The 12,583-nt window shown below is 41.9% G+C and overlaps 1 protein-coding gene across 1 annotated transcript in view; it reads right to left on the bottom strand.

The window, feature by feature from the left end:
- MRTFB (myocardin related transcription factor B) overlaps positions 1-10,095 on the bottom strand; it is a 315,742-nt gene extending 305,647 nt beyond the window's left edge. The window contains exons 1-2 of the mRNA XM_059881259.1: positions 10,019-10,095; positions 8,547-8,642 (exon numbers count right to left, since the gene is read on the bottom strand). The gene's annotated coding sequence lies outside the window, so the exon portion shown is untranslated. The remainder of the gene's footprint in view (positions 1-8,546; positions 8,643-10,018) is intronic.
- Between the last annotated feature and the right edge of the window lie 2,488 nt (positions 10,096-12,583).

Raw genomic sequence — 12,583 nt, 5'->3', positions numbered from 1 at the left:
CAATCCTGAAGGCTGGGAAGCCCAAGTAAAAGTGCTGGCAGGTTCTGTGTCTGTGAGGACCCACTTCTTAGTTCACAGATTGTCATTTCACTATATCCTAATGTGATGGAAACAGTGAGGGAGCTCTGTGGGGTCTCTTTGTAAGGGCACTAATTCCATTCATGAGGGCTCCACCCTCATGACTAGTCACCTCCCAAAGGCCCCATCTCCTAATACCATCACAGTGGAGGTTGTTGCAAACTACGATTTTAAGGGGATATAAACATTCAGTCATATGTCAAGGCTATATATTGTCACCCTGCTTATTTAAATTATATACAGAGTACATCATGTGAAATGCCAGGCTGGGTGACTCACGAACTGGAATCAAGATTGCCAGGAGAAATATCAATAACCTCAGATACGCAGATGACACCATACTTATGGCAGAAAGTGAAGAGGAACTAAAGAGCTTTTTGATGAAAGTGAAAGAGGAGCACGAAAAAGCTGGTTTAAAACTCAACATTTAAAGAACAAAGATCATGGCATCCAGTCCCACCACTTCATGGCAAATACATGGGGAAATAATGGAAACTGTGACAGACTTTATTTTCCTGAGCTCTAAAATCACTGCAGATGGTGACTGCAGACATGAAATTAAAATATGCTTACTCCTTGGAAAAAAGCTATGACTAACCTAGACAGCATATCAAAAAGCAGAGACATCACTTTTCAGACAAAGGTCCATATCGTCAAAACTGTGATTCTTTGAATCACATATGTGAATACATGATTGAGTAGTCATGTATGGGTGTGAGAGCTGGACCATAAAGAAGGCTGAGCAATGAAGAACTGATGCTTTTGAACTGTGGTACTGGATAAGACTCTTGAGAGTCCTTTGGCAGCAAGGAGATCAAACCATTCAATCCTAAAGGAAATCGACCCTGAATATCCATTGGAAGTACTGATGCTGAAGCTCCAGTACTTTGGCCACCTGAGGCAAAGAGCCAGCTCATCAGAAAAGACCCTGATGCTGGGGAAGATTGAGGGTAGGAGGAGAAGGGGATGACAGAGAGATGGTTGGATGGCATCACTGACCCAATGGACATGAATCTGAGCAAACTCCAGGAGATAGTCAGGGACAGGGAAGCCTGGTGTCCTGTAGTCCACGGGGTTGCAAAGAGTTTGACATGACTTAGCAACCGAACAACAGCAATATCACAAACATTCAGTCTCTAGCAACTAGAGACCACCATGGCCCTCTAGTTAGCATTCAGCAGGAAGCAAAAGTAGAAAAGAGATGAGGTAGTAGCATCATCTGAACAACTAGTGCTTTGGACCCATAGTCAGATCCCTAACAGAGAAATACGTTTTTGGTCTTTTCTATGTCCAGGCCCTCACTCCTCACTATAACATTCTCACAGTGCATCCAGCTCGCTGGCTACTCACTGGAGAAAAGATAAAGGTTAAGTGATTTTACTATTAAATAAAAATGAAAAAAAAAGGGCAATTAACTAAAACAACTAAGATAAAAACTAATAAATCTAGAGATAGTAGAAGGAAAGAATGAAAGATAAAAGCAGACATAAGCAAATTGGAAAAAAGAAAAACAATAGGATTGGTACGATAAATCAAAGAACTAACTCTTTTAAGAGACCAATAAAAGAGACAATCCTCTGGCAGGGTTACATAGAAAAAAAAAAAAAAAACTAGTAAATAGTTTTAGAAATACAAAAAGAATGAGAAACAAAGACATGAAAGAAGATTAAAGTTAAAAGCATGCTTTATTTAAATTTATGCTAATAAAATACTAACCAAAATAAGACAATAAAATCCACTCAAGATGAGGTCGAAAAATTCAAGGAGGCAAAAAGTTGAATAAAGAAGAAGCTGATAAAGAACTCTCCACGACTTTGCTGAGATGTGAACTCAGACGATTTGGATGGGGTTAGGAGTGGCAGAATCCCCTGGGCAGAGGAGCCTGGTAGGCTATCGTCTGTGGGGGTCACAAAGAGTCGGACACAACTGAGCAACTAACATTTTCACTTTTTCTAACACTTTTTAAAGGAAGAATTTCTATAGGATCGAGTTGTTTCCAGAACATAAAAAACTTTATAAGTGTCTTAAATAATTTTACAAACCAACCTACCCCTGGTAACCTAACCTGGTAATAGAAAGGGAGTATATAGAAATACTACATGCTAAAGTGTTTAAGAGCTGTTAAGTTAAGCTAACTGTGCTTAAAAACTATTGCACTTCTACTTTGATAGATATACTATTTTTGGCTGTGCTGGGTCTTTGTTGCAGGGTGCAGGCTTTCTCGAGTTGTGGCAAGCCAGCTTCTCTTGTTGTGGTGCATGGGCTTAGTGGCATGTGGGATCTTAGTTCCCTGACCAGGAACCAAACCCCAGAAGTAATGCCTCTCCCTTCCTGCTAAGTAGTGGCATATGATTTACCCAAGAAAACAAGTAGGGGACAGAGGTGGAGGTGGGTAAAGGCAATAGGTGAGTTTTGCTGCAAAAACAAAACAGAACGAAACTTTTCCCTTCCTATTTTGTAACCCTTAAATAAGACAGAAAGTGGAATACCACTGTATAATAAAAGAATAATATGACTAAATGTAGCTTAGTTCCACAAATCACAAATGCAAGGGTGGCTCAATATTAGAAGATGTTTGGATTCATCCCATTCATCCATCAAGAAGAACAATGAATCACCTAACAGAATTCAACTTTCTTCCTTCCTGTAATAATCCTGTTAAATTGGAGACAGACAGAGGCTTCATGTGAAAAATAATAAATTAGGAGTCTACAAAGGTCAAATGATGAATGCATTTTTACTAAAGTAGGGTGACGCAAGAATGCCTGGTGTTCCAACTCAATAGATTCTTAAATTCTGGAAGTTCTAGCTGAAGTGTGTCATACTCTGAGCCTGGGTTGAACCTGACCATCAGATATTCTATATTTGACTTGCCTGTTGTTTAAAACATTTGATTTCATTTTCAACATTTAAAAGGCTTATAGATTTCACATTTTAAAAACACCTGATCTTTGGTATATCTTTAAAAACATCTGACCATCGATCAACATGAGGCCTATTTCTCAAATGGCAGAGAATGGCTGAAGCTGATTAAGAACTTCTCCCTCTAGGCAAGACTTGTGCTCTGCCATTTGCCAGAGCCTCACTGGGCCCAATTCGCTCATTTATGTTACTTCCCTGAGTCCCATGGACATCTGAATTCCTGAATCCTTGCAGAAGGCAAAAAATAGAAAAAAGGATGTAAACATTGAAAAGGAGACAAAACTATCATTTTAGGGGAATGAAGTGATGAGCTACCTGCAATAGCCAAAAGAATCAATGAAAAACCCTTAAAATGAATGACAGTTCAATAAGATGGCCTGCTGCTGCTAAGTCGCTTCAGTCGTGTCCGACTCTGTGTGATCCCATAGACGGCAGCCCACCAGGCTCCCCCGTCCCTGGGATTCTCCAGGCAAGAACACTGGAGTGGGTTGCCATTTCCTTCTCCAATGCATGAAAGTGAAAAGTGAAAGTGAAGTTGCTCAGTCATGTCCGACTCTTCGCGACCCCATGGACTACAGCCTACCAGGCTCCCCTGCCCATGGGATTTTCCAGGCAAGAGTAATGGAGTGGGGCGCCATTGCCTTCTCCAAATAAGATGGCCAGTTACCAAATCAATAAAAATTTATATGGCAGGGACTTCCCTGATGGTCCAGTAGTTAAGACTCTGTGTGCTCAATTCAGGGGGCCCGGGTTTGACCCCTGGTCAGGGAACTAGATCCCACATGCCACAACTAAGAGCCTACTTGTGGCAAAAAAAAGATTCTGTGTGCCACAACTAAAGATCCTGCACTCAGCAACAAAGATCCTATGTGCCACAACTAAGACCTGGAGCAGAAAAAAAGAAAACTCATCCAGGGGCTGGGGGTGGAAAGAGAGTTTAGTTACCATTTGCAATAACAACAAATACCTTTGAGCTCACTTGGCAAGAAATGTGCAGCATTTATATGAATCAAACTATGAGATGCTACTGAAGAACATAAAAAATGATTTCAACACAAGAGAAGTAAAGCACACCATTTTCTTAAAATTGTTGTAAGGATGTCCATTTTTACCAAAAGAACATAAATGCAATACAACTCCAATGAAAAATCTAAACATAATTCTTTTGGGGAAACTTGACCAAGAGTGTCTTAAATGTTCATCTGGAGGAATAAATGTTTGAGGATAGCCAGCTAGCCAATAAAAATGTCAAAGAGTCTAATAATAGGGAAGCATCTGTTCAACAAATAATTAAAATTTATTATAAAATGATTAAACTTATATGATGATAGGAACAATCAGCAGAAAGAGAATTAAAAGCATAGAAATATACCCAAATGTACACATAAACCCAGTATAAGTAAGTCCTACTTCACATCAGCAGGTAAAGAAAACATCTTTTGTAGAGCTGTCATATGACCCAGCACCCCCAATCCTGGGCGTATACTCAGACAAAACTATAATTTGAAAAGACACATGTACCTTATGTTCATAGGAGCACTATTCAAAACAGTCAAGACATGGAAACAGTGTTGACAGATGAATGGATAAAGAAGATGTGGCACATATACATGCAATGGAATATTACTCAGCCAGAAAAAGAATGAAGTAATGCCATCTGCAGCCACATGGATGGACCTAGATATGATCATACTAAATGAAGGCAGAGAGAGAAAGACTAATACCATATAATGTCACTTATATGTGAGATCTAAAATATGACACAAATGACCTTATTTACCAAAGAGCAACAGACTCACAGATTAGAGAACAAACTTATGGTTACTGGGTGGAAGCATGGGAGGAAGGGATAGTTTGGGAATTTGGAATGGACGTGTACACACTGCTTTATTTAAAATGAATAATGTAATTCTTACAAGTATATAAGAGAAAGAAAATTGGGTCAAAAAAGGGGAGATGACACCAATAGGCAATTCATACAAAGTGCTGGGTGGAGTGGGGAGGGAGAGAGAAAAACAAATGGCTGAGAAAAACAGATGAAAAAATTTACTCTCAATAGTAATTGAAGAAATAACAAATTAAAATAGTGACATGACATTGAACTTGGGATACTGTTAATAAAAGTCACAACAATGCTATTCTTAGAGAGCCTGTGGGAGGCTGGGTTCTCATATCCTGCTGATGCGAATATAAATTGACAAAACCTTTTTGGAGAGCTGGATATGTCAAAAAGTAAAAACACGTTCTTACCCTTTGATTAGGAATTCCCATGTGTCAGAATTTATCCTGAGAACATTATCATGGATGTGCACAAAGGCTTAGTGTAAAAGTGACGCATGTCACCATTCCTTCTAATGAGGACAATTGGAAATGGAAGGGTCAACAATACAGAACCAGTTTGAAAAAGTCCAGGCCTGACATGAGTGTGTGAGAGCGACTCAGATTGGTCAGCGTCTCTCATGCACATTTGACGACTATTTTAGATTCCACCCACACAAGGAAATACTCTGTACCACTGAAATAATGTGGAAGAAGATTCATTATATAGAAAAACTGTATATAATAGCATCTATGGGAAGATTCCACTTTAACTGGATGGAATCACTGACTCGATGGACGTGAGTCTGAGTGAACTCCGGGAGTTGGTGATGGACAGGGAGGCCTGGTGTGCTTCGATTCATGGGGTTGCAAAGAGTCGGACACGACTGAGAGACTGAACTGAACTGAACTGAATAGGTAAACAGAGACAGGAAACAACCTAGGATACAGGTCAAAATGCCAGAAATGATATCTCTGGTTAGTAAAATTAGATATAGTTTTTTTGCCTACTCTTATTATTATATTTTCTGGGCTTCCCTGGTGGCTCAGACAGTAAAGAATCTGCCTGTAATGCTAGAGACCATCAAAGTACTGTTTACAATATCAAGAATCTTTGACCAACTCAAATGACTGGCAATGAGAGGGTGGCTGGATAAACTATGGGATGCTCATATAATAAAATATTATAGAGGACCCCAAACAAATGAAAGACAGCAATGTGCAATAATAAGTGAATCTTAACAGCATAGTTTCTAAAAAATTACATATAGCATGATGTCTTTTCTATAAAATTAGGAACATATATACACATAAATAGACACATACACTTTTCTGAATGCATATAACATACATATAAAACAGTGAGACTAGATAAAAAGAAGGGCATACTGAACAGACATCAGGACCAGGGTCCACTTTGGCTTGGGAGAAGCAGGTAAATAGAGTAGGGGTAGATCTACATGGTTAGATGCAGGTTACAATCTTACTGTCAAGGTTCTAGCTTTTTTGGTTAAAAAAAAGTTTGTTTTGTTTTTTAAAAACCCTGCTCTCCCACTGCAGGAGGCGCAGGTTGGATCCTTGGTCTGGGAACTAAAATCCCACATGCCACATGGTGTGGCCAAAAAAATCAAATCAAATAATGGAGCATATATGAAAAAAAGTAATTAAAGCAGGTCATGCACGGATCAATCGGAGAAGGCAATGGCACCCCACTCCAGTACTCCTGCCTGGAAAATCCCATGGACGGAGGAGCCTGGTAGGCTGCAGTCCATGGGGTCGCTGAGGGTCGGACACGACTGAGCGACTTCACTTTTCACTTTTCACTTTCATGCATTGGAGAAGGAAATGGCAACCCACTCCAGTGTTCTTGCCTGGAGAATCCCGGGGACGGGGGAGCCTGGTGGGTTGCCGTCTATGGGGTCCCACAGAGTCGGACACGACTGAAGTGACTTAGCAGCAGCAGCAGCAGCAGCACGGATCAATGGTGATGCATTTCATGAACCAAGGATATTAATAAATTATGCACTTCTGTGTATCAGGCATCCAATAAGAAAGAAAAACCTATGTTAAATGAAAGTTAGAACATGATAAAGGAAACACAATTATTAACTAGAGGAAACATAGGGAGCTGGAGTCTGGACGACAGATTGAAGATTCAGTCTGAAGGCATACATCAAAAGTTTGGAGCGCCTACTGCAAACTATATGCAAAGGTATCATCTAAAACTGCACTAAGAAGTAAGTTAAACAGACCTACCTGGGGCTTGTCTTTGTTTTTATACAAGTTCTCTTCCATTTCAAAAGCATCCTCTGATACCACTCAGTGAAACCAGGGAATAGCCCCAAGACCCTCAGCAACTGAAGACATTGGTTCCTCGGCTTTTTTCAAGACAACTAAGCTCTCACGTCAGCTGGAAAGACTCGTCTCCTGCTATCTTATTCCTACAAGGCATTAAATGTGAAATAAGGCCTTGCTGGGCAGTTTGCCACAAAGTCTACTTTTACAGCCTCGGTAACCTATGCTCATGGCATCTCAGAACTCTGCAATGCATATCACAGTGCTTGGAAGGTTTGGTCATTTCCAGCAATGAGTATGTGTGTGTTTAATCTAAGTAATACTCTCCTGTCATTCCATTATTACAAATACAAAAGCTGGCTCTGCTTTTAGGGTTCTTTTAAGATCTGGGGAAGAAAAAAAAAAACAACAACCTATAACTCCAGCCTCTGGGCCGTATTCTACTTACTGTCTGTCACATAGTAGGTGCTTCCTGAGTGTTTTGCTGAGTTCACTGGCACTGTTTTCCCAATAATGATGTTGAAGACCCTGGCTTTCAAGAGTAAACACTTGTTCAGTGAGTCATCCTTTCTACAGATCCTGTTTATACAGGCACACCTTGTTTTACTGTGCCTCACAGATATTGCAGGGTTTTTTTTACATATTGAAAGTCTGTGGCAACCCTGTGTCAATCATGTCTACTGGCATTTTCCCAACAGCATCTGCTCACTTCATGCCTTGGTGTCACATTTTGGTAATTCTGGCAATATTTCTAGATCTTTCTTTATACTATTTGTTATGGTGGTCTGTGATCCACGGTCTTTGATGTTACTGCCATGACTTATAGAAGGCTCAGGTGATGGTGAGCATATTTCAGCAATAAAGTATTCTTTAATTAAAGTACATATATCATTTTTTAGACATTATGCTATTGGACACTTAACAGACCACAGTACAGTATAAACATAACCTTTAACCCCAAATTCATGTGACTTGCTTTATTATGATACTTGCTTTATTGAGGTGGTCTGGAACTAAACCTATGGTATTTTGAAGGCATGTCTATATAGCAAGAAGCAATCTAAAAAGGATGAATATATTTATGGGGAAGGTATGTCAGAAGAATAGTTGAAATTTGGGACTGTCTTTGGATGTTAAGGACACATTGCTGTTGTATGTGAGATCAGCCACTATGACCAGGACACACCTTCAGAGTAAGTTCAGAATCCAGGGAGTCAGAAAATAACATACACACACACACACACACACACACACACACACACAGTTAGTGACAGAGAGATGAAGAGATTACGACAAAGCCCTCCTACATTAATGACCCTCTTGTACAGATGACAGTCAAATTTTCCAAATCATTTTGTTTTGTCCATCGAATTTGGTCACCAAAAGACAGCAGCAGACAGGCGGAACAATGAAAGAAATAATTAAAACCTTACCCGAAAGGTTATCAGCCAGAAGCAGGAATTATCGAGAGAATCTCTCTAGGTGGAGGATGGAAAAGTCACTTTTCCTGTCCACCACGGGTGTGTTATCTGAAAGGAGAAAAATATCACATACTTTTCAGAAGAAGCTCATGGGCCAGCCCACGCAGAAACTCATATTCATATTTTCCCAATTGAGGTCGATCACATCTAAAAACATCTGGACCGCCCCTCCCTTCACTGTGGCTCTTGATTAGCCCCACCTGCCAAGCCACTTGGTTCTTTTTTGCCATCTAAGCACATATGTGTTCATTTTCTCCTAAATTAACTTGCTCGTGGGTTTGCTGGGGTCCAAGTGTTAAGTCATTTCACGTGTGCGGCACCGCCCATCCGCGCAGTACAAGTGGGTGCAGTTACGCTGTTGGCTTGACCTGACTTGTATTTGCTGAAATGGAAAGGCACCCGGGGCATAAACAGATGTCTCCAGTCTCAAGGCTGCTAGGGAGCGGGTGGAGGCAGGCACAGGGAAGGGCCTTCTTTTTGTCTTTGCTCCCCAGCATCTGTTCCTCTCCAAATTTGTTGCCGGTCTGTGCTTTACCTATTCCTGCAGTCATGTGTCAGTTTAAAAAAAAAAAAAAAAGAAAAAAAAGCTCACCTACCAAATACACTCCAGGAGTGTGGGATCAGCACACCAGTGTTAGGTGTGTGCACTTCATCTGTGTTTGCACCCAAACACAAAGCAACAGGGGCTTCCCTGGTGGCTCAGATGGCAAAGAATCTGTCTGCAGTGCTGGAGACCTGGGTTTGATCCCTGGGTAGGAAGATCCCCAGAAGAGGGGAATGGCAACCCACTCTAGTACTCTTGCCTGGAGATATTCCATGGACCAAGGAGCCTGATGGGCTATAGTCCATGGAGTCACAAAGAATCCGCCACGACTGAGCGACTAACACTTTCACTTTTCACAAAGCCACAGATGGGTATGGATGAGACAGTGAGGGTGGATACCAAGAGCTTCAGGATAAATCACCATAAAAATGGGTTGGCCGGTTTTTTGTTTTTTTTTTTTTTTTTAATTCCACCAAAGTGTTAACTGTGTTTATTTCTTAAAAAATATTTGTGGTATAATTTACATACAATAAACAGCACATAGGGAAATTGTATTTCCTGAATGATAACTGGCAACGTTTATGTTGTGACATCATCACTGTAAGAGTTTGGACATTTCCATCAACTCCAAATGAGTTTCCATGTATGCATGGCCAGTTTTTCAGTTTGGAAACCTTTTTGGTTTTGAGGGAATTGGAGCTCATCTAGGAGTCCAGGGCTTACCATGGGGTCACTGATAATGTTGAAGAAATCAACAGCAACCTCACCTAGTTCCCGACACCCCTACCCCGACTCCCGCCTCCGCCCCAAATCCACTGCTTCCGCAGGAAAAACAATCCCTCTGACCAACAAAAGACTTGGGACTTCCAGCATGACTCACCCTCAGTCCTGGGGCGCATACTCGGCTTCTGATAAGAGGCAGTCAATCTGTCCTCCGTTTGTTTATAATGAGTCATGCTGGAAATCAGGCAGCTCCTTTCCCCCCCCCCCCCCTCCCATGTCAGGATTGGGCAAGAATTAGAGGCAGATACACCACCATTCAAGTGCAGTCATCCTTAAAGTGTCCGGTGACTCAATGGGGCCCCCTACTGGTGGAGACAGGGAGGGCCACGTCGTGGAGCGAAGGTCTGTCTTTCTCACACTTGAAGGCCAGATCTTACCGACTTGCAGATTGATAAGAGAAGTAGGAAAACGCAACCGAGTTTTCTGTGCATCCTGCCCACTACCCCCAACTATTAGCGGCAGAGTGGAGCGTGAGTCACAACTTGCAGCCGGTGTATACACTGGAGCGATTAGCCACATAATTGCTTCAGTGATGAACCTTCCCCCAGCTGCAACCCGCCTCCCTCGCCGAGAATTCTGCCAACAGTCTCAGTGGCAGGAATACTGAAGGCCGAGGTTTACAAAGCGGGAGTTGTGATTCTTCTAGCTAGTGCCCTCTTGGCCCCGATTTAAAATTCCTGCACACGAATCTGAGGGGAGCAGGGGAGAGGTTTCAACTAGAATTGATGTCATGATCAAGCCAACGTAAAATAGATTGATCTGCTGCTTCAAGGTACTGAGGCAAAGCGCTCTGTTTGGAGAACAAATCACCATAGCAACTCAGCCGCCCCAGTTACAGTAGGCGCGCAGGACGACCAAAATAAAAATCCTTACCAAGTCTCAGGATTGGCTCATGAGAGCTGCTCAACAGACTTTCAGTTTCCAGACAGCATGAGCCAGCATGTATTTCGGTTTCCTAAACTGCTGAAAGGGACGCTTTAAATAATAATAGAACTATCCGGCCAGGTTACAAACAGAGGGGTTCTGGGCTGTCCCTACTTTCAGCTTAACACACAAGCAGACTTCAGTGCCAAGCAGCAGCATTTGTCGTTGAAACAGACTTTGGAAAAGGGCTCATTGTTACTTATTGTGGCTTGCCAGTTCTGTTCCAAGTTGGGGGTACATGGTACTCTAAACGCTGATTTTTAAGAAGAGCCAAATCTGTATGAAAACAGGTTTTCTGTAGGTGTGAAAGGAAGAAAGGCAAAACCACTCTTTCTTTCCTCCACCCCCAGGATCCCAAGCACTGGGCTTGGAGTCCATTAATTATCTGCCTTCTCTCCAGCATCTGCCTTCTCTCACTTGGCTTTGTTCCTTCTGATCACCAACAGACAAAATCGCCTTGGCCATGGTACTTGCCCATTCTCCTCTTCATCCACACTGCCCAGGGCTTCCTTTGGCCTCTCAGTCTGGTACCTGTCCAGAGCTCCCTGCAACCACCATCCGGGACGCCCAGTGTTCTCTGCCTGCTGCACACCCAGGCAATAAGCATTCCTACTGCTCCACTCCTAATCCCAAGGGCCATTCCCTTGAAGTTCTCTCCTGCCTTTGATTCTGGTTGCTGCATGATTCAGAATCTTCTTTTTGTAGTCTGTCTCCTCTGTTGTCTCACCTCCTAAATTTAGGCACTTTTTAAGTCCTATCTGTTTCATAGTTGCTTTAACCATTTATCTGATCTCTTCAATTCTCATTTCTAAGCAAATATCTACTACATTTTCAGCTGAGACTGTTTGCTTATAGATTATATCAAAACCAACCCTATCAAAACTGAATTTAATCTTCCCAACACAATTGGATCCTTCTCCAGGCTCTGTTAACAGCGCCATCATTTCCTAAGGCTTAAAGGTTAGGTGTTATTCAGACTCTTCCTAGGCAGATATTTTCGTTGCCACATTCCATTGACTGCCCATTGATGCTTCTTCCATTTGTGTCCTTCTTTCCATTTCCAAAGCTACTATCTGAGTTCTGGTCATCATCCCACCAGACCTGTTGCTGAAATTGCTACAACTTCTGAAATGGTGTTTCCACATCCAGCCCTTCTTCAAGACAGCAAATTATGGTAGAAAGTAGGCTTTGGAGTTGGACTTCCATCTCTGCCATTTACTTTCACTGTGCCTTTACTTTCATAATCCCTAACTCTTAAGTCTCTTTACCTGTAAAACAGGTATAAATCCATACTTTGAGGTGTGAGGATTTAATGGGGGTACCATATGTGAAGGACAGAGAAGCCTGGTGTGCTGCAGCCCATGGAGTTACAAAGAGTCAGACACGACTCAGTGGCTGAACAACAACATATGTAGAATGTCTGGTGCGCTTTAAACGCTCAACTGATGCTAGTTCCTTTCCATTTCAAACTTACTACCAGACCGAAGCCTTAAAACAGACTTCCTAGTCACGCCCTTCTCGTACTCAAACATACGTTTTTCTACCAAAATAAGGACAAACTCCTTGAGCCTAGCACTTGAGAGACTTGCATAATATGGCCCCCGTGTCTTGCTCCAACTCTGCTGTTCATGACTCTTTCTTTAAACACCATCTGCTCCTTTGCTGGTGCTCTGGACTTGGACTTAAGTGCATTGTCTGCATCTCTGTCTGATGAAATTCTAGCTGTTCTTTAAGACTC

This window comes from Bos taurus, chromosome 25 (assembly GCF_002263795.3).
Source record: "Bos taurus isolate L1 Dominette 01449 registration number 42190680 breed Hereford chromosome 25, ARS-UCD2.0, whole genome shotgun sequence".
NCBI classification, from domain to species: Eukaryota; Metazoa; Chordata; class Mammalia; order Artiodactyla; family Bovidae; genus Bos; species Bos taurus.
Note: the sequence above shows the minus strand (reverse complement) of the source record. Positions and strands in the feature narration are given on the sequence as shown.